Raw genomic sequence first — 23292 nt, forward strand, 5'->3', positions numbered from 1 at the left:
CACCCACCTGGCCTCCTGCTTACTTCACTATTCACTTCTTTTCAGTGTCTTCGGTCAATTTCTCTTCATGTTGTTGATCCCTTTATGATGTATTACCTCAGGGCTTAGTCCTTATATCCTTTTCTACCTACATTCTTTCTGCGATGAACTCATCTAATATCAAGACATCAAATGCTTTCTTCATACTGACAACTCATATCTATATCTTTAGTCCAGAACTCTCCCATGAACTCTACACTCAAACCATAGGCACCTCATACCTAAGTTGTCCCAAGTTAAGATCTAGATCTTCCCCCACAAACATGCTCTTTCACAGTCATCCTGATCTCAGGCAAGAAGGATCTCATTTCTCTAGTTCTATGGGTCACGTCTTGGCATCACCTGTGACTGTTTTCAGCAAAGCAGACACAGTGATCTTGCCCAAGTATTATTTGGACTCTACCACTCATTTTCTCATGTTCCTCCAATAGTTCTCCCTTCTTATAGGTACAAAAGCAAAAGTCCTAACAGTGATCAACAGACCTTATGTAACTCATTCTTTAACTTTCTATCCTTATTTTCTGTTCTTCCTGTCATTTTTTCTTCTCCAGGAAGTCTGACCTTCTCTCTTTTTTCCCAAACGTAACAGGTATGTTCCTACTTCAGGTTCTTTGCCCTGGCTGTTTCCACTGCCATAACACATTTCCCTACAATATCCACAAACAGATGTGCCAGTATTTCAGGTCCTTTTGGTTTTTTTTTTTTTTTTTTTTTTTTTTTTTTTTTTTTTACAATTTCTACCTTTTAAAAAAGGCCTTCTGTGACTACCATCCTTTTAAAATGTGTATCTTCCCTTTCTCCTCCATTATTTAACTCCATTTCCTGCTTTATTTTTCTCCAATGGTGGTGGTGGTTACATAATTTTTTAAAACTTATTTTGTTTATGGTGTATCTCACACTCATCAGAATAAGGTTCATGAAGGCAGGGTTGCTGTCTATTGCAGTCACTGCAGTATCCCCATGTTTACAAGAGTGCCTGGAAAATGGTAGTCACCTAGTGAGCAGCTGTTTAATAAATAAATGAAGGCATTAGATGGTTTATATAAACTTTGGGTAATGTTGTAAAGGAGCGCACTATCATGAACAAATGATAAAATGGAAATTATTTTTTATAAATTAAGGAAAATATTGCAAGTATCTCGATCATCTAAGCAGCACATATGCATTACCTATAAAATAAGTAACAGCATAATTTTTTAGTACTTCTTTTACTTTTCTAGAATGTGGAAATTTACATGTATGAACTTGGAAAGGGAGAGGTTCTGGGGCTGTTTGTTGAATCTGATAAATCCATTATTGATGTTACTTTTTATTAAAAAAACAATTCTGGAAAACTGGAATGATTAGTATTAGTTGTATGCGTTCCTTAAAACATTTTTATTATGGAAATATACAAAAATTACCAACTCATTGCAAATCCCATGCATATTATTTCATTTGTGTTTCTCCAAGTACCTTTAAAAGATAGGGATTTTTAAAAACACAAGATTTTTAAAAACACAACCTCAATAGTATTATCATACATAACTATAATGCCTTAATATCACAGACATCTAGTCAGCTCTTAAGTTTCAACAAATGTTTCATTTTTTAAATAGTTTGTTTGAATCAAGAACCAAACAAATTCCACAAGGCTGTTCCCCTCCTTCTTTTCTCCAACTTGTTTTTTGTTGGTTTTGTGTGTGTGTGTGTGTGTGTTATTGTTTTGGTTTAGCAATGTGTTCTAGAAATAACTTCTTACCAGTTTAGAGCTAATCCTCATTTCTTTAACCACTACGTATTACTCCATTGTTTGGATATTCAGAATCATGCAATCAGTTCCCCCCTGCCCTCACCCCACCACACACACACATTTGGGTTGCTCCTTGAATTTTGCCATTACCAGTAGTGCTGCAGTGAATAACTTTGGACATATGTCTTTTAATAGTTTACCAATAACACTTTGGAAAAGTTTCTCATAGGTAAATTTCCTGGGTCAAAGGAAAAGGCTTACTTTGTTATTTGTCAGATTTCCCTCCACAGGGTTTCATCATTTTGCAGTCCCACCAGGAAACATATTAGAGTTCCTGTTTCCCCAAATCTTGCCAACAGAGTACGTTATCAAAATTTAGAAATTATGCCAAACTGATAACTGAGTAATGGTATCTGAGAATAGTTCTAATCTGTATTTATCTTATTATGAATAAGATTGCATATCTCTTCATGGACTTCTAGCATTTCATTTTTGGGGAATTGTTTCCTTGGTTGTTGTTGTTTCTCTCCTCTACATTTTAGATGTTTTTTTTTTTTTTAACAAACTAGGAACATTTTTCTCTGATGTAAATTATAGATAAAATTTCCCAGCTTGTCATTTGTCATTTTCCTTTGCTTATGGTGTGTTTGGCCATGCAAAGTTTTTGCTTTTATGTAGACAAACTTGTCAACATTTCCCCACATTTCTTCTGATTTTTGAATTCTAATTAGGAAAGTCTCTCCACATCCAGTTTATAGGAAAATTCACTCATCTATTTTTATTATTGTATAGTTTAATAATTACACTGAATTCTTTGATTTATTTGGAATTTTCCCTGTATACTCTGTGAAGAATTGATCTATTTATTTTCTTTGTCCATGTGGCTATCAAATTATTCCAACACTATTGGAAAGTCCACTTTTCTCCCTTCACTGATTTGAGAAACTGTCTTTATTATATACTGAATATCCATATATATAACATCTATTTCTGAATTTTCCATTTAATTCCGTTGGTCTGTCTACTCATGTTCCAGTACCACACTGGTTTATTTAGAGGAGCTTTTATACCTGGTGGAGGTAGTCTTCCTTATTGTTCTTGTTCAGTGTTTTCCTGGCTATTTTTAATTGTTCTTTCAACTGAGCATATAACAACTTGCATAACTGCAGGAAAAGCAAGGAATTTTTAATGATATTTTTGTTGGGATAATCTTCAATTTATATGTTAACATAGGGAGAACCAATATCTTCATGATATAAGCCTTCCTACTCAAGAACTTGTCTTTCATTTGTTTATGTCTTTTCTGATTTAGAAGAATTTCATGTTTTCCTCATATAGTTTATGTTTAGATATTTATTATTTGGTGTTGTAAATGGAATCTCTGCATTATAGCTTCAAATGGTATTAGTTTTCAAGTATAAAGTATATTGATTTTTTTCAAGTTGATTTTACAACTCGTTCCTTACTAATTCATTACTTGTACTTTTTTTAATTGGTTCTTTTGGGTTTCTCTATATGTATTATATCAACTACAAAGAAATATTCTTACCTCTTTATAGAATTCTTTTTTTTTTTTTTAGATCGGACATTTTATTATTTATTTATTTATTCTTTTCCTTTTCTTTTTTGGCCGTGCCACACAGCTTGCAGGATCTTAGTTCCCTGACCAGGGATTGAACCCTACATGGCAGTGAAAGCACCAAGTCCTAACCACTGGACCACCAGGGAATTCCCTCTTTATGCAATTCATATACTTCTAATTACTTTCCTTTGTCTAAATGCCTAATGTCAACCAGAAGTAGAGATTGTGGACTATCCCTGTCTTATTACTGACTTTGGTAGGAAAGTTTTTACTGTTTCCCTTAGCTTCCCTAAGTTGAAAACTTTAGAAGTTTTATTAGAATAAAGCCTGTGTGTGTGTGTGTGTGTGTGTGTGTGTGTGTGTGTGTGTGGTATGCGGGCCTCTCACTGCTGTGGCCTCTCCCGTTGCGGAGCACAGGCTCAGCGGCCATGGCTCACGGGCCCAGCCGTTCCACGGCATGTGGGATCTTCCCGGACCCGGGTACGAACCCATGTCCCGTGCATCGGCAGGCGGACTTTCAACCACTGTGCCACCAAGGAAGCCCAGCCTTTTTTTTTTTTTTTTTTTTTTGCGGTATGTGGGCCTCTCACTGTTGTGGCCTCTCCCGTTGCGGAGCACAGGCTCTGGACGCACAGGCTCAGCGGCCATGGCTCACAGGCCCAGCCGCTCCACGGCATGTGAGATCCTCCCGGACTGGGGCACGAACCCGTGTCCCCTGCATCGGCAGACGGACTCTCAACCACTGCGCCACCAGGGAAGCCCCCAGCCTTTTTTTAATTGAGTGATTTTATAATTAAAGTTGTGTACTTTGTCAAATGCCTTTCCTGCCTTTAAGAAGATAGTCATATAATTTTTTTCCAAAGCTCTATACTGTGATAGAGTATATAAATTATTTCCTGATACTGTGTCATTCATATATTCTGGGGAAAAAACATTAATTTTTAATGTTATGTTGAATTTTTTGCTAATATTTAATATTTTAATTGATATTTATATATGATATTGAACACTAGTTTCTTTTTTTATTGTTGATGCTTCAAATTAGGTGTTATTTTTATATTTACTCTAACATTTTTTGTTATCATCTTCAGTGGGAGGGTTATTCTAAATTACCTAGTCCACTGTTACTAGAAGCAAATGTGCTTTTATTCATATAATTGTTTTATTGTTTGTCTTATTTTTATATTTTAAAAATTAAAATTGTATTAAATTAAGATATAACTTACACACGGTAGAATATACAAAGCTTAAGTGTACAGCTTAAGTAATGTTTACATATTTAATCACTACCCTGGTCAAGATCAACATTTCCCTCACCAAACGCTCACTCCTCTTGTCTCCTTCACACCTATAGGCTTTTAATATTACCATGTTATAAAGACCTTTTAAACTTATAACTAAATTTAAGCACCTAATGAATAAAAGGAAAAATTAATATGGCACACATACTATCTATGACTTCTAGTGGATAGCAGGAAATAAATAATAAATGTTAATTTTCTTTGTAATTTATCTGCCAAGAATATAGGTTTTTAGTCTTTACCTATTATGTTTAATGGTATGCTTATGTCTGTTTTGTCTGTTTATAAATGTATTTATGTTTAGTATGGTTGGAAACATTGTGAGATCTGGAATTGGTGGTCATATAGTTCATTCTCTACATTTTACAGATGAAGCAACTAAGAATGGGTGTTGTCTTGCCCGAGTTGATAGGGTTAGATAGTGAAAAAACAGAGCAGAGCCCAATCTTCTGTTTCTAATCTAAGCTTATTCTACATCACTCTATTAATGTTTTTTTCCTAACTGATGACTAATAGCAGATAGTCAACTAATTATTCAGTTAACTACTTCATGCAATATGTATACATACTAGTAATGTGCATTCTATGTACACCATATAGTTTAATTCTTAGACATGGAAAAGTATGTGTTACTGTAATTTTTATCAAAGCAAGAAAAAGTTTCAGAAAACTTAGCTAGTTCAAGGTCACTATAATTATTAGGTGAACTGTTTGTAATAAAATAAATGGGGCAAATGAATTGGTATCTGTATTCTTTATGTATCTTTTAAATTGCTACCAGGTGGAATCCTTCTCTTACTCTGCCTCAGAGCAGTCTCCTGCCTTTCCCAAGGGGTCCAATTCCAGCAGTGCTGTACTGTAAGCAGTTTGTTATTGGCAGTGACATGAAGGGAGCAGTTCATCAGTGATCTTCCGTTTCTTTATTCTCAATCAGCAGCCCTCATTTACTTGTTTCTTATAACTGCTTCTACTCATTCTGTGATGCCCAATCTTGGCAAAACCACCTCATTTGAGAGAATTTGTTTGCTTTTTTCACTCCTGTGTAGGAGAGTATGAGTTCATTGCAATTAACTCCACAAAAACTTTTGCTTTTTAGAGAGGACAATGTCTCTTTTGAATTAAGCCAAGGAGTCGGCAATTCAAATTGTGAGTTCCAGCTTCTGCAAGCTGCTTGAGATAGTAAATGGGAGAACTAGGAACTTTTCAATTAAGAGAACTCACCATATATGTGGTCTTTATTAAATCTATGGTTAGCTTTACTCAAATAAAATTATATTCCCAAAGATGTAACAATCTATAGAGACTCGATGTTTTTCTGTTTCTCAGCTATTGACAAACGCAACTCATGCTCCTCAGTAGCATAGCTCATTACACACAGTGGTTGTTAATTGGGGGTACCTCCCATAGGTTACTGTGGTTTAGAATTTTTATGTCAACTATAGTTCAAAAAGTACCTCTTAAAAAAGATTCTAATTTCCCTACCATTTCTCTCCAACTCCTTTTACGATCACTGAGAAGGACAAATTGGCAAGAACATTGTGTATCTGACATTTTAATCTTTTGGGAGCTGTGTTTAAAAGTGCCAATTTTCTTCTCACTTCTGCAGACTGAGAATGTAATGTGCTTTCTATTATATTGTATTCATGTAGAAAATATTCCATTATGATATAAACTTTTAAATACCTTTTACATTAATAAGATTTTTGCTGGTAATCTTTGGTATTCAGGTGTTAACTATTGAATGAAAAAGAAGACATTAATTTTTATAACTGAAAAAAAAATTTTTCCCCTAAGTGGAATCTTGTTGATTTTGTATTTATTAATTCTTTCATGAATTTTAACTAGTACATTTCATATGGCCTTATATTTTCATAAGGAACTTGGAGATAAAGAGAAAGCATTGCAGGGGCCTCCCTGGTGGCGCAGTGGTTGAGAGTCCGCCTGCCGATGCAGGGTCGTGCCCCGATCCCGGAGGATCCCACATGCCGCGGAGCGGCTTGGCCCGCGAGCCATGGCCGCGGGGCCTGTGTGTCCGGAGCCTGTGCTCCGCAACGGGAGAGGCCACAGCAGTGAGAGGCCCGCGTACAGCAAAAAAAAAAAAAAAAAAGAGAAAGCATTGCAAATAAGAGACAAGCATGACTGGGCTTTGAGATTTGAAGTAGAACAAAACTGAGGGGAAGGGAGTAAAGAAAGGGATTTTAAAAAAAAGACAAAATTAGAAGAAAATATTGGAGGCAAACCTGGGAATAAACTAAATGACCAGCGACATCAGCTTCTGGCTTGTTATAGGCATAAGTTGTAATGAGATAAGGTCAAGCATGGACACAGATTTAACTGACCCACATTTTCCTTATCCATTCATCTGTTTATGGACACTTGAGTTGCTTCCACATTTTAACTACTGTGAATAATGCTGTTATGAATGTGGGTATAAAAATATCATTTTGAGACACTGCTTTCAATTCTTTTGACTATAAACACATAAGTGAAATTGCTGGATCACATGGTAACTTTATTTTTAATTTTTTTAGGAACTGCCATACTGTTCTTCAAAGCAGCTGTACCATTTTACATTCCCACCAGTGGTGCACAAGGGTGCACTCTACATGTATTCTACATCCTTGCCAACACTTGTTTTCTATTCTTTTGAATGTGGTTATCGTATTGGGTGTGAAGTGATTTATCATTGTGGTTTTGATTTGCATTTCTCTTATGATTAGTGATGCTAAGCATCTTTCATGTGCTTATTAGCCATTCATATGTCTTCTTTGGAGAAATGTCTGTTCAGGTCCTTTGCCCATTTTAAAATCACAGGTTTTTTGTTGTTGTTGTTGTTGTTGTTGTTGTTGTTGAGTTTTAGGAGATCTCTATGTATTATGGATATTAATCTGTTAGTCTGACTTGCAAATATTTTCTCCCATTCTTTAGATTACCTTTTACTATGTTAATAGTGCCGTTTCTTTCATAAAATTTTTTAATTTTCATGAAGTCCAATTTGTCTATTTTTTCTTTTGTTACCTGTGTCTTTGGTGTCATATCCAAAAAATTACTACCATTTCCAGTGTTGTAATGCTTTTGTCCCATGTTTTCTTCTAAGAGTTCTATTGTTTTAGGTCTTACATTTAAGTCCTCATTCAATTTGAGTTAATTTTGGTAAATGGTGTTAGATAAGGGTCCAACTTCATTGGCTTGTGGATATCTTGTTTTCACAGCACGATTCATTTAAATACTGTTTTTTCCTGTGGAATGGTCTTGGCACACTTGTCAAAAATCATTTTACCACATATGGAAAGATTTTATTTCTGGACTGTATTCCATTGGTCTATGTGTCTTTCTTTATGTCAGTACTACATTGTTTCTATCACTGTAGCTTTGTAGATAGATTTGAAATCAGGAAGTCTCAGTCCTCTAGTTTTGTTCTTTTTTGCCAAGAATGTTTTGGTTATTTAGGGTAACTTTAAGATTCCATATAAATTTTAGGATGTATTTTTCTATTTCTGCAAAAAACTGTCATTGGGATTCTGATAGAGATTGTATTAATTATGTAGATCACTTTGGGTAGTAGTGATATTTTAATATCTTACAATATGCTATTGTAAGGCAATCTGGCTCTGGAAACCATGTTCTTAATTACTGTGCTATACTATGTCCCTATATTAAATATTGGAATTATCTTAGCTATGAGCTAATATGAGCTAATAGAAGACTGACACCCTGTATTATGCTTCCTCATTTCTGCTCTTCACACAGTGGTTGGCAAAGACTGGGTCCTGCCTTAACCTCCTCACGTATAGAGCATTGGTATCACATTCTACTAAAGTCAAAAGCTAGGGCTAACTAGAAAAAAGTTTCAAGGCCCTTTTCGGCTCTTTAGTGGGAAAGATAGTATTTTAAATCTCTATGTAGTCATTTAGAGATGGCACATAAAAGGTTTCCATATTTATGACTCTTTAAAAACCAGCAGTTTTGATGTGACATTAATTAAAAAGCTAACATTGAAGAAACTGTGTGCTATGTAGTAAAACTCTTGGGCTGTTTCTGCTTTTTTGAGACATTGCCTAGAAAATGGGTTTTAAATAGTAAATAGTATTTTTGTAAATAATTTTAACAATTTTTTTTCATTGAGTTATAACTGACATACAATATCATATTAGTTTCATGTGTACATCATAGTGATTCATTATTTATATACATTTTGAAATGGTCACCAGGACAAGTCTAGTAATCATATGTCACCATACAAAGTTATTACAATATTGACTATATTCCCTTTGCTGTACATTACATACCTGGCTCTCCACCTGTGGATTCTTTACTTTATAACTGTAAGTTTGTAACTCTTAATCCCCTTCACCTATTTCACCTTCCCTGCAACAACCCTTCTCTCTGGCAACCACTCATTTTTTTTCTGTATCTATGAGTCTCTTTCTGTTTTGTTTGTTCACTTGTTTTTTTTTTTAGATTCCACATATGAGATTGTACAGTATTTGTCTTTCTCTTTTTGATATTTCACTTAACATGATACCCTCTAGATACATCTATGTAGTCCCAAATGACGAGGTTTCATTCTTTTTCATGGCTGTATAATATTCAGTTGTATATGTATACCACATCTTTTTCATCCATTCGTCTATCAATGGATACTTAGGTTGTTTCCATATCTTGGCTATTGTAGATAATGCTGCAATGAACATAGGGGTGCATATATCATTTCCAGTTATTGTAATTATTTTCTTTGGATTAAAAACTCATAAGTAGAAATGCAGGATTGTTCTATTTTTAACTTTTTGAGGAAACTATATACTGTTTTCTGTATGGGCTACACCAATATACGTTCTCACCAACAGTGAATGAGGGTTCCCATTTATTTGGTAGATTTCACCTGTGAACCCATCTGGTGCCAGAATTTTGTTTATTGGAACTTTTTAAAATTACAGATTCAATTTCATTACTAGTAATCGGTCTATTCAGATTTTCTATTTCTTCATTTAGTCTTGGAAGATTGTATGCTTCCAGGAATTTATCCACTTCTTCTAGGTTGTCCAATTTGTTGACGTATAATTGTTAGTAGTATCTCTAATGATCCTTTGTATTTTTGTGATATCAATTTTAACTTCTCCTTTTTCATTCATGATTTTATTTATTTAGGCCCTTTCTCTTTGTTTCTTGATGAGTCTGCCTAAAGTTTTATCAGTTTATCTTTTCAACAAACCAGCTCATAGTTTCATTGATCTTTTCTATTTTTTTGTTCTCTATTTCATTATTTCCACTCTGATCTTTATCATCCCCTCCCTTCTGCTAGCTTTGGGCTTTGTTCTTATTTTTCTAATTCCTTTAGATAATAGGCTGGGTTGTTTGAGTAATAGGTTGGGTTGTTTGATATTTTTGTTTCTTGAGGTAGGTCTATATCACTATATAACAATCTATATATAAAGCAGTCTGTTTTAAGCTGGTAGTCACTTAATTTTGAACACATTCTAAAAGTACTACATTTTTATCCCACCACATTTTATTTCATATTTTACATCTTTTTATTTTATGTACTCCTCAACTATTTATTTTAGTTACAGTTGACTTTACTGCTTTTGTCTTTTAATCCTCATACTAGCTTTATAAATGATTGAATCACTACCTTTACTTCATGTATGTGTTTACCAGTGAGATTTTTTTCCTTTGATATATTTTCTTATTTCTAGTTATGACCTTTTCTTTTCTGCTTAAAGAAGTCCCTTTAACATTTCCTGTAAGGCCAGTTTAGTGGTGATGAACTCCTTTAGTTTTTACTTATCTGGGAACCTTTCTCTCTCCTTCAATTCTCAATGATAACTTTGCCAGATAGAGTATTCTAGGTTGTAAGTTTTTTTTCCTTTCAACACTTTGAATATGTCATGTTTCTTCCTTATGGCCTGCAAACTTTCTGCTGAAAAATTCTGCTGATAGTCTTATGGGGGTTCTCTTATACAGTTTCTCTTGCTGCTTTTAATTTTTTCTCTTTATCATTAACTTCTGATGTTTTAATTATAATGTGTCTTGATGTGGATCACTTTGGGTTCATCTTGTTTGGGACTCTCTATGCTTCCTGGATGTCTGTTTTCTTACCCTGATTAGAAAAGTTTTCAGTCATTATTTCTTCAAATAAGTTGTTTTCCCCTTTTTCATTTTCATCTCCTTCCGGGACCCCTATAATGAGAATGGTACTATATTTGATGTTGTTTCAGAGGTCCCTTAAGCTATCCTTTTAAAATCCTTTTTTCTTTTTGTGGTTCTGACTGGGTGATTTCCACTACCCTGTCTTCCAAATTGCTGATCTCTTCTTCAGAATAATCTAATCTGCTGTTGATTCCCTCAGTTTTCATTTCAGTTATCATATTCTTCCACTTTGACTCATCCTTTCTTATATTTTCTAACTCTTTGTTGAAGTGCTCACTGTGTTCACTTATTCTTCTCCTGAGTTTGGTGAATATTTTTATGACCACCACTTTGAATTCTTTCTTTATCAAGTAAATTTATTCATATTTGTATCATTAAGGTCTTGTTCTTAGATATCATCTTGTTCTTTTATTTGGAACATATTTCTGTTTCCTTATTTTGCTTGGCTCTCTGTGTTGGTTTCTGTGTATTAGGAAATACTGCTACCTCTCTGTCTTGAAGGACTGGCCTTATATAGGTGATGATCTTTCTTGTTCAACCCTCCCCTAATTCTTGATTGTCTCTCAAATCTTTGTATTGTCTATAATACCTGATTTATTCTTGAAATGCCTCTGTTGTTGAGGGTGTGCTGAGACCTGTCAGTGTTTGAAGGGGTGGAATCTCATTTAGCACCTAGTTTCAGGCTGCTTGGATGCCAGACTGTCAGACAGCAGTTTTTAAAGTATGTAGATAAATATAGTCATATGGGACTGCAACTGTATTCCTGCTGGCCTCCAGACTAGGAGATCTTTAAATGTTTCCTGGTGATAAGTGATAAAATTGGGGCTCCTGATGAGTGTATAATTTCCTTTCTGGGGACCTTCATTGAGCTATAGCAAGGCCAAGTGTGTGCAAGGATGGTGTCTCCCTGACTGCTAAATATATGGGAAACCTGAAGCGAGTCCCTCAGGATAAAGTTCCAGGCTAAGTAAATAGGCCTTTTTCATGGGAAGACTGGGGTTGTTTCAGTCTGCTCTCTGTGTCATTCCCTGGGTATGGTAGCCTGTCAAGAACTGTCTTTCCAATTGTTACAGCCCCGTGGAGCTCAGGAATGCCAGCTGATCAAGGGGTGTTCCCTGTGTTGATTGCATGTACCTGCTTGCTTTACACATGGATGGATAATTGTAAAGGAAACCTCTTTTTAAAATTGTTAAGATTTATAGAACACTCTGAGAATCTTAAGAAGGAGCAGGGAAATAATTCTATGTGGACAAATTAAAGAAAATAAAATATTCTATGGGTATTTAAAACAGAAAAATATAGACTCTATTTGTTAATTTCTATATATTCTCAAATGTAATTTTTTTTTTGTGGTACGCGGGCCTCTCACTGTTGTGGCCTCTCCCGTTGCAGAGCACAGGCTCTGGACGTGCAGGCTCAGCAGCCACGGCTCACGGGCTTAGCCGCTCCGCGGCATGTGGGATCTTCCCAGACCCGGGCACGAACCCGTGTCCCCTGCACCGGCAGGCGGACTCTCAACCACTGCACCACTAGGGAAGCCCTCAAATGTAATTTTTATAGCTTAATAGAAAAACATATAGAATATCAAGAAAGGAAATACATGTGATTTTAGTCAGTTCTGGGGAATACATGAGAATGAAGATACAATGTTGATATAAAGTGGTGAATTCTTATCCTTTAATGTTTAGTTTCCTCCTATTTAAATATAATGATTTGTTCACATGTTTTTCTTTCCTGATGGGAACTTGAGATTCATTCCTAGCACTGGGGTGACTCTGAAATGTAATGTGCATTGCCTCCAGAGACTCCTGTGGGATTTGACCCAAATTTACCCTCTGTGAGACTTTGCTTGCCATTGCACAATGGCTTAGTCTTTTTCTTTTCTCCATCTGACCTCCTCACTTCTTGACCAGTATTTCCTTGGATTATATCTTAACATGTAACATTCACAAATATCCTATACTCAGGGTCGGCTCCTAAACTATGGAACATGTAGATCTCAGGCTCTTCTTTAGAATGAACTAATTGGAATAAGGCAGTTAGCCTTGGGAATTATACCCCACTTCTACCCACTGCTGGAATTTTGAGCTGGTTCTAGGTAGATAATGCAACATGGCATGTAGGTATATAAAACTTCAGTGTGTAATGGTTGAACTCCTAGTTTTCTGCTTTAAAAAGCTCACAAAAATGCTAACTCAGATTTTTTAATACTTTCTAATTCTTCCATATCTATGTCTCATATCACATCTCATGTTGATAAACTACAAATTTACACAACTTTGGTCATAAGCAATCAAATTATAAACAGAAAGGAACTAAATATATCGATGTCTGAAATGTAGTATATATATGAAATTCTTAGGGGTATTAATCTGTGGACAGATCAAAAGAAAAAGCAAAAAGGAACATATTCTAGATGAGATTAATTGAAACTAAGAAAAATGCGAAGTCTTCATCTATTAGAAACTGGCCTGTCAACAAGTACATCCTTTGTAATTAGAAATGAAAAATCATCTATACCAGAATTAAAATAGTGGTTGGTAGTTTGGCTATTGAAACAAAGCAGGTGCATTCCATGCTTAAAATACAAGAAGAAAAGCAAAAATGACAAATAATAAGCAATAAAAAGGAAAGCAATCAGGAACATGATATAATACATAATTTAGAAAAATGAATAATAAAATGACCAAGAAACCAAAAATCAAAATTAATGAGGAGCAATAATAAGTACTATTGGATATTGCCAGTTTCTCTCTGGGGAGATTTATGTTTTCTGAGTAAAGGTAACCTTAAAAAAATGAAATTAGATTCAAATTCGTCCTTTTCCCAGCTGCTGCTTTTTCATGACAGGCTGAAGCAGAAAACATTAAAAATGTCTGTTGGTAACATTTTGAAAAAGCTATAGTCTCTCTCAAAATATAAAGGTAACTTCAGAAGACATTTTCTCCAGCTATATCGTGATATTACTGACATATATCATGTACATGTAAGGTGTACAATGTGATGACTTGATACACGTATAGATTGCGAAGTGATTGACACAGTAATGTTATTTAGCAGTTTGATCCTATCACATAACTATCATTTTGTGTGTGTGTGTTAACACTGAAGTTCTACTCTCTTAACAAGTATATAATACAGTGCTGTTAATCATAGTCACCATGCTATACATTAGATCCCCAGAACTTATTCATCTTATAAGTGGAAGTTCATACATTTTGACCAGCATCTCCCCATCCCACACTGCACCCCCCCACCCCCGCCCCAGCCTCTGGCAATCACCATTCTACTCTACTTCCATGAGTTTGGCTTTTTTAGATTCCACAAGTGAATGATTTGAATACTTTCTCATGAACCTGGTAAACTCGTTTATTGTTTCCTATTCTCCATGCATCTCTTCTCCTAGCTTCAGGTCCCAGATTAGATATAACCTCTCCTGGGACGCATTTCCTGACTTCTCAAAACTCCTCTATTACTTTCACATGAGATTGTGATTTCTCATTTAGTTATCTGTATCTCCTAATAAACTATAAGTGCCACCATGGTCTGTGGCTCTAGTGCTGAGCACAGGGTCTGGTACACAGCAGTGTATTTAATGAATCAATGACTTATGTTGCCACATCAGGATGTATAGTGCAATTCTGAACACTACAGAGAGAAGTCTTGCCTATTTGGTAAACTCACTTTGGATTGTCAGTATGGGTTTTGTTGTGGAAGGGAGAACAAAAGAGGCTGGTCGGATCAAGGGTTCTTTTGTTAGTTGATTAGTTAGTTGATTAGTTAGTTGCACCAGCAGAGTGCCCCTCCAAGGTGGCTTGGCAGAGTGAGCCTTTAAATCAGCACACATGTCCATTCCCTGGGTGTCATGTCTGCTCCATCCCCATGCAAATCAGAAGTATAGGAAGACCCTGATACCTGCATCTCTATAACTTTCTTTTGCTTATAAGTTGATTCTGATTAAGGCTCAAAATGAGATGAGAAAAATGTCTCTTGTGTGTGAGGAATGGATAAGGCCTACTCCCTTAGTAAGGGAGTAAGCTACCTGCTCAGAATGGCACACAATCTCATCTTTCTTTTATGTTTCATGGGTTTCTTTACCATGCCTCTGTGCCTTTGTGCATTCTGATCCTTTTGCTTAGATTATCTTTACTCCCTTTTGTTACCTGTCATACTCCTCTTCATCCTCCAAGACTCGGTTTACTTGTTTGTTTTTTGGAATTTCCCTAAAACCCCCATCAAGTTTGAAACTCTCTTCTGTTTTCCTCTCACTCCTTTATTCACATACCTTACCTTATGGTATTCACTGTATTGTCCACTTCTGTTAACTACACTGTGAAATTACTTAAGGCAGGAGAATGTCTTTTACTTTTTTCTTGCTCCATCCATATAAATAGCTCAATAAAATGTTTATTGATATATGTGTAGATTCAAAATCACCAGTAAGACTAATAAGAAAGGGACTTCCCTGGAGGTCCAGTGGTTAAGACTTCGCCTTCCAGTGCAGGGGGTGTGGGTTCGATCCCTGGTCAGGGAGCTAAGATCCCACATGCCTCGGGGCCAACAAAACATAAAACAGAAGCAATATTGTAACAAATTCAATAAAGACTTTAAAAATCGTCCACATCAAAAAAAAAAGAAAGAAAAAAGAAAGAAAGACTAATAAGAAAATGCAGAACTATAGGGGATTGTAGAGACATCTACTTGAATTCCACGACTTTGTATTAAAACCTATGGCTATAAGAACCTCTTCTTAAACATTTGGACCTAATTATTTTTATAATATAAGAGGTATTGGGAAAAATTGAGAATGAGAAAAATATGTCAATACTCATTTGACTAATAAAAATTTGAAGGGATTTTTAAAATAGTGAACTTCTGAAGGAATTTGTAGCATAAATTATGACTGCATGCAATAAATATAAAATAAACAAATGAACTTGATACCTGTCATATTTCAGACAGATATTTCACTTCCTTTTACTGGAGAAGTCAGAACTTCTCTGCTGCATTTCAATTATGCATTTAAGTACTACAGTAGAATAAAATTGTGACCTGAAAATTGGCCTGCTGAAATTGGCATCAACTACTTCAAGAGGTTGCTTTGAAATATCAAAAGATAACCCTTATATGGGATGAATGCTTAACTGTTTCAAATATTACCATTCAGTAGCCATTAGCTGAGCAGAATTCAAGGCAAAGAAATAAAAAATGAGCATGACATGCACTCATGATTTAGTGAAGAGAGAAATAAACCAGAAGTTATAATTCAGTGATCTAGGTACTTGACACACAGGGTGAGGTGACTACTGTGCTTCGGGGGAATATGTTTGTGTTTATTTCCACTCCTCTGTCCCCTCACATGACTAGAAGTTGTAACCTAATTTTTTCTTCTCCCATTACTACACCACACCTGCAGTTCAAATTCTCAATCTACCATTTACTAGCTTCATGATTGTGGACAAGTAACTTAATTCTTATTTTCCTCATTTATTAAATAACTTAAGTTATTTAAATTTATTAAATACTTAAGTCTTAGTTGCCTCATTTATTTTTTTAACATCTTTATTAGAGTATAATTGCTTTACAATGGTGTTTCAGTTTCTGCTTTATAACAAAGTGAATCAGTTATACATATACATATGTCCCCATATCTCCTCCCTCTTGTGTCTCCCTCCCACCCTCCCTATCCCACCCCTCTAGGTGGTCACAAAGCACCGAGCTGATCTCCCTGTACTATGTGGCTGTTACCACTAGCTATCTATTTTACTTTTGGTAGTCTATATATATGTCCATGCCACTCTCTCACTTTGTCCCAGCTTACCCTTCTCCCTCTCCGTATCCTCAAGTCCATTCTCTAGTAGGTCTGTATCTATATTCGCATCTTGCCCCTAGGTTCTTCTGACAATTTTCTTTTGTTTTTGTTTTGTTTTGTTTTGTTTTAGATTCCATATATATGTGTTAGCATACGGTATTTGTTTTTCTCTTTCTGACTTACTTCACTCTGTATGACAGTTTCTAGGCCCATCCACCTCACTACAAATAACTCAATTTCATTTCTGTTTATGGCTGAATAATATTCCATTGTATATATGTACCACATCTTCTTTATCCATTCATCTGTCGATGGACACTTAGGTTGCTTCCATGTCCTGGCTATTGTAAACAGAGCTACAGTGAACATTGTGGTACATGATTCTTTTTGAATTATGGTTTTCTCAGGGTATATGCCCAGTAGTGGGATTGCTGGGTCGTATGGTAGTTTTATTTTTAGTTTTTTAAGGAACCTCCATACTGTTCTTCATAGTGGCTGTATCAATTTACATTCCCACCAACAGTGCAAGAGGGTACCCTTTTCTCCACACCCTCTCCAGCATTTATTGTTTGTAGATTTTTTGATGATGGCCACTCTGACTGGTGTGAGGTGATACCTCATTGCAGTTTTGATTTGCATTTCTCTAATGATTAGTGATGTTGAGCATCCTTTCATGTGTTTGTTGGCAATCTGTATATCTTTAGAGAAACGTCTATTTAGGTCTTCTGCCCATTTTTGGATTTTTTTTTGTGTGTGTGTGATACTGAGCTTCATGAGCTGCTTGTATATTTTGGAGTTTGTCAGTTGCTTCATTTGAAAATATTTTCTCCCACTCTGGGGGTTGACTTTTTGTCTTGCTTATAGTTTCCTTTAGTTTCATTAGGTCCCATATGTTTATTTTTGTTTTTATTTCCTTTTCTCTAGGAGGTGGCTCAAAAAGGATATTGCTGCGATTTATGTCAAAGAGTTTTCTGCCTATGTTTTCCTCTAAGAGTTTAAAGTGTCTGGCCTTACATTTCAGTCTTTAATCCATTTTGAGTTTATTTTTGTGTATGGTGTTAGGGACTGTTCTAATTTCATTCTTTTACATGTAGCTGTCCAGTTTTCCCAGCACCACTTATTGAAGAGGCTCTCTTTTCTGCATTGTATATTCTTGCCTTTTTTGTCAAAGATAAGATGACCATATGTATGTGGGTTTATCTCTGGCCTTTCTATCCTGTTCCATTAATCTATATTTCTGTTTTTGTGCCAGTACCACACTGTCTTGATTATTGCAGCTTTGTACTATAGTCTGAAGTCAGGGAGCCTGATTCCTCCAGCTCCGTTTTTCTTTCTCAAGATTGCTTTAGCTATTTGGGGTCTTTTGTGTTTCCATACAAGTTGTGAAATGTTTTGTTCTAGTTCTCTGAAAAATGCCATTGGTAGTTTGATAGGGATTGCACTGAATCTGTAGATTGCTTTGGGTAGTATAGTCATTTGCACAGTGTTGATTCTTCCATTCTAAGAATATGGTATATCTCTCCATCTATTTGTATCATCTTTAATTTCTTTCATCAGTGTCTTATAGTTTTCTGCATACAGGTCTTTTGTCTCCTTAGGTAGGTTTATTCCCAGGTATTTTATTCTTTTTGTTGCAATGGTAAATGGGAGTGTTTCCTTAATTTCCCTTTCAGATTTTTCATCATTAGTGTATAGGAATGCAAGAGATTTCTGTGCACTAATTTTGTATCCTGCTACTTTACCAAATTCATTGTTTAGTTCTAGTAGTTTTCTGGTAGCATCTTTAGGATTCTCTATGTATAATATCATGTCATCTGCAAACAGTGACAACTTTACTTCTTATTTTCCAATTTGGATGCTTTTTATTTCTTTTTCTCCTCTGATTGCTGTGGCTAAAACTTCCAAAACTATGTTGAATAAGAGTGGTGAGAGTGGGCAACCTTGTCTTGTTCCTGATCTTGGGGAAACGGTTTCAATTTTTCACCATTGAGAATGATGTTGGCTCTGGGTTTGTCATATATGAGCTTTATTATGTTGAGGTAGGTTCTCTCTATGCCTTCTTTCTGGAGGGTTTTTATCATAAATGGGTGTTGGATTTTGTCAAAAGCTTTTTCTGCATCTATTGAGATGATCATATGGTTTTTCTCCTTCAGTGTTTTAATATGGTGTATCACATTGATTGATTTGCATATATTGAAGAATCCTTGCATTCCTGGGATATGCCCCACTTGATCATGGAGTATGATCCTTTTAATGTGCTGCTGGATTCTGTTTGCTAATATTTTGTTGAGGAGTTTTGCATCTGTGTTCATCAGTGATATTGGCCTGTAGTTTTCTTTTTATTTTCTTTCTTTTGTTTTTTCTAGTTTTCTTTTTTTATGACATCTTTGTCTGGTTTGGTATCAGGGTGATGGTGGCCTCGTAGAATGAGTTTGGGAGTGTTCCTCCCTCTGCTATATTTTGGAAGAGTTTGAGAAGCATAGTTGTTAGCTCTTCTCTAAATGTTTGATAGAATTCACTTGTGAGGCCTTATGGTCCTGGGCTTTTGTTTGTTGGAAGATTTTAAATCAGAGTTTCAATTTCAGTGCTTGTGATTGGTCTGTTTATATTTTCTATTTCTTCCTTGTTCAGTCTGGGAAGGTCGTGCTTATGTAAGAATTTGTCCATTTCTTCCAGGTTGTCCATTTTTTTGGTATATAGTTACTTGTAGCAATCTCTCATCATCCTTTGTATTTCTGCAATGTCAGTTGTTATGTCTCCTTTTTCATTTCTAATTCTATTGATTTGAGTCTTCTCCCTTTTTTTTCTTGATGAGTCTGGCTAATGGTTTATCAATTTTGTTTATCTTCTCAAAGAACCAGCTTTTAGTTTTATTGATCTTTGCTATCGTGTCCTTCATTTCTTTTTCATTTATTTCTGATCTAATATTTATGATTTCTCTCCTTCTGGTAACTTTGGGGTCTTTTATGGTTTTCTTTTTTAATTGCTTTAGGTGTAAGGTTAGGTTGTTTATTTGAGATGTTTCTTGTCTCTTGAAGTAGGATTGTATTGCTATAACTTTGCTCTTAGAACTGCTTTTCCTGCATCCCATAGGTTTTGGGTTGTCACGTTTTCATTTTCGTTTGTTTCTGAGCATTTTTTGATTTCCTCTTTGATTTCTTCAGTGAACTCTTGGTTATTTAGTAGCAAATTGTTTAGCCTCCATGTGTTTGTATTTTTTACAGTTTTTTCCCTGTAATTGATATCTAGTCTCATAGCATTGTGGTCAGGAAAGATACTTGATAGGATTTCAGTTTTCTTAAATTTCCCAAGGCTTGATTTGTGACCCAGGATATGATCTATCCTGAACAATGTTCCATGAGCACTTGAGAACAAAGTGTATTCTGTTGTTTTTGGATGGAATGTCCTATAAATATGAATTAAGTCCATGTTATTTAATGTATCATTTAAAGCTTGTGTTTACTTATTTATTTTCATTTTGGATGATCTGTCCATTGGTGAAAGTGAGGTGTTAAAGTGCCCTACTGTGATTGTGTTACTCTCGATTTCCCCTTTTATGGCTGTTAGTATTTGCCTTATGTATTGAGGTGCTTCTATGTTGGGTGCATAAATATTTACAATTGTTATATCTTCTTCTCTGATTGATCCCTTGATCATTATGTAGTATCCTTCTTTGTCTCTTGTAATAGTCTTTATTTTAAAGTCTATTTCATCTGACATGAGAATTGTTACTTCAGCTTTCTTTTGATTTCCATTTGCATAGAATATCTTTTTCCATCCCCTCACTTTCAATGTGTATGTGTCCCTAAGTGTGAAGTGAGTATCTTGTAGTCAGCATATATATGGGTGTTGTTTTTGTATCCATTCAGCCAGTCAATGCCTTTTGGTTGGAGCACTTAATCCATTTACATTTAAGGTAATTATTGATATGTATGTTCCTATTCCCATTTCCTTAATTGCTTTGGGTTCGTTATTGTAGGTCTTTTCCTTCTGTTGTGTTTCTTGCCTAGAGAAGTTCCTTTAGCATTTGTTGTAAAGCTGGTTTGGTGGTGCTGTATTCTCTCAGCTTTTGCTTGTCTGTAAAGGTTTTAATTTCTCCATCAAATCTGAATGAGATCCTTGCTGAGTAGAGTAATCTTCGTTATAGGTTTTTCTCTTTCATCACTTTAAATATGTCCTGCCTACCCTTTTTGCTTGCAGAGTTTCTGCTGAGAAATCAGCTGTCAACCTTATGGGGATTCCCTTGTATGTTATTTGTTGCTTTTCCCTTGCTGCTTTTAATATTTTTTCTTTGTATTTAATTTTTGCTAGTTTGATTAATATGAATATTGCTGCATTTCATATTTTCCCAGAAGTCTCTGCAAGTGTCCTCAATTCTTTTTATTCTTCTTTCTTTAAATTGCTCTGCAGTAGTTATTTCCAGTATTTTAACTTCCAGGTCACTTATCTGTCCTCCTGCCTCAGTTATTCTGCTATTCATTCCTTGTCCAGTTTTTAAATTTTATTTATTGTGTTGTTCATCATTGTTTGTTTGGTCTTTAGTTCTTCTAGGTCCTTGTTTGATGTTTTTTTGTATTTTTTCCAGTATATTTCAAAGATTTTGGATCATCTTTACTATCATTTCTCTGAGTTCTTTTTCAGGTAGACTGCCTGTTTCCTCTTTGTTTGGTCTGGTGTTTTTTTACCTTGCTCCTTCATCTGCTGCATATTTCTCTGTCTTCTCATTTTGCTTAAGTTACTGTGTTTGGGGTCTCCTTTTCACAGACTGCAGATTTGTAGTTTCCGATGTTTTTGGTGTCTGCCCCCAGTGGGTAAAGTTGGCTCAGTGGGTTGTGTAGGCTTGCTGGTGGAGGGGACTGGTGCCTGTGTTCTGGTGGATGAGTCTGGATCTTGTCTTTCTGGTGGTCAGGACCGCGTCTGGTGGTGTGTTTTTGTGCGTCTGTGACCTTATTATGATTTTAGGTAGCCTCTCTGCTAATGGGTGGGGTTGTGTTCCTGTCCTGCTAGTTATTTGGCATGGGGTGTACAGCACTGTAGCTTGCTGGTCATTGAGTGGAGCTGGGTCTTTGTGTTGATTTGGAGATCTCTGGGAGGGTTTTTGCTGTTTGATATTACTTTGGTTCACCAGAGACCTCCCAGCCCCATGTCCTGAACTTGGATCTCCCACCCCAGAAGCTCAGGCCTGACACCTGGCCAGAGCACCAAGATCCTGTCCCCCACACAGCTCAGAAGAAAAGTGAGAAAAACAAAGAAAAATAAATAAATAAAATTATTAAAATAAATAAAATTATTAAAAATAAAAAATAAAAAAATAAAGAAAAGAGCATTCAAACCAATAAACAAACCCACCAATGATAACAAGCACTAAAAACTATACTAAAAAACAACAACAACAAAACAGACAGACAGAACCCTAGGATAAATGATGAAAGCAAAGCTATACAGACAAAATCACACAAAGAAGCATACATATACACACAAAAAGAGAAAGCAAAATAATACATATGTATGTATATATAAAAATATAAAATAAAGGAAGCAAGCAACCAAAAAATAAACAAATCTACCAGTGATAATAAGCTAAACATAAAACCAGAAACAAATTAGATGCAGAAAGCAAAATCCAAGTCTACAGTTGCTCCCAAAGTCCACCACCTCAATTTTGGGATGACTTGTTGTCTATTCAGGTATTCCACAAATGTAGGGTGCATCAAGTTGATTGTGGACATTTAATCCGCTGCTCCTGAGGCTGCTGGGAGAAATTTCCTTTTCTCTTTTTTGTTTGCACAGCTCCTGGGGTTCAGCTTTGGATTTGGCCCTGCCTCTGCATGTAGGTCGCCTGAGGGCATGTGTTCCCCACCCAGACAGGATGGGGTTAAAGTAGCAGGTGATTGGGGGCTCTGGCTCACTCAGGCCAGGGGAGAGGGAGGCGTATGGAATGCGGGGTGAACCTGCAGCCGCAGAGGCCGGCTTGACGTTGCAATAGCCTGAGGCATGCTGTGTCTTCTCCTGGGAAAGTCCCTGGATCACGGGACCCTGGCAGTGTCGGGTTGCACAGGGTCTGGGGAGGGGAGGTGTGGATAATGACCTGTGCTTGCATACAGGCTTCTTCGTGGCTGCAGGAGCAACCTTAGTGTTTCATGCCAGTCTCTGGTGTCTGCGCTGATAGCTGTGGCTTGCGCCTGTCTCTGGAGCTCGTGTAGGCGGTGCTCTGAATCCCCTTTCCTTGTGCACCCGAAACAATGTTCTCTCGCCTCTTAGGAAGTTCCAGACTTTTTCCTGGGCTTGCTCTTGGCCAGCTGTGGTGCACTAACCCCCTTCAGGCTGTCTTCACACAGCCAACCCCAGTCTTCTCCCTGGATCTGATCTCCAAAGCTGGAGCCCCAGCTCCCAGCTCCTACCTCCTCCAGTGGGTGAGCAGACAAGCCTCTCAGGCTGGTGGGTGCTGCTCAGCACCAATCCTCTCTGCAGGAATCTCTTCGCTTTGCCCTCTGCACCCCTGTTGCTGTGCTCTCCTCCATGGCTCTGAATCTTCCCCCCTACCCACCCCCCTCTCCACCAGTGAAGGGTCTTCCTAGTGTGTGTAAACTTTTCTTTTTTCACAGCTCCCTCCCAGAAGTGCAGGTCCTGTCCCTATTCTTTTGTGTCTTTTTTCTTTTGCCCTACCCAGGTATGT

Source organism: Mesoplodon densirostris, chromosome 1, assembly GCF_025265405.1.
Source record: "Mesoplodon densirostris isolate mMesDen1 chromosome 1, mMesDen1 primary haplotype, whole genome shotgun sequence".
Lineage (NCBI taxonomy): Eukaryota > Metazoa > Chordata > Mammalia > Artiodactyla > Ziphiidae > Mesoplodon > Mesoplodon densirostris.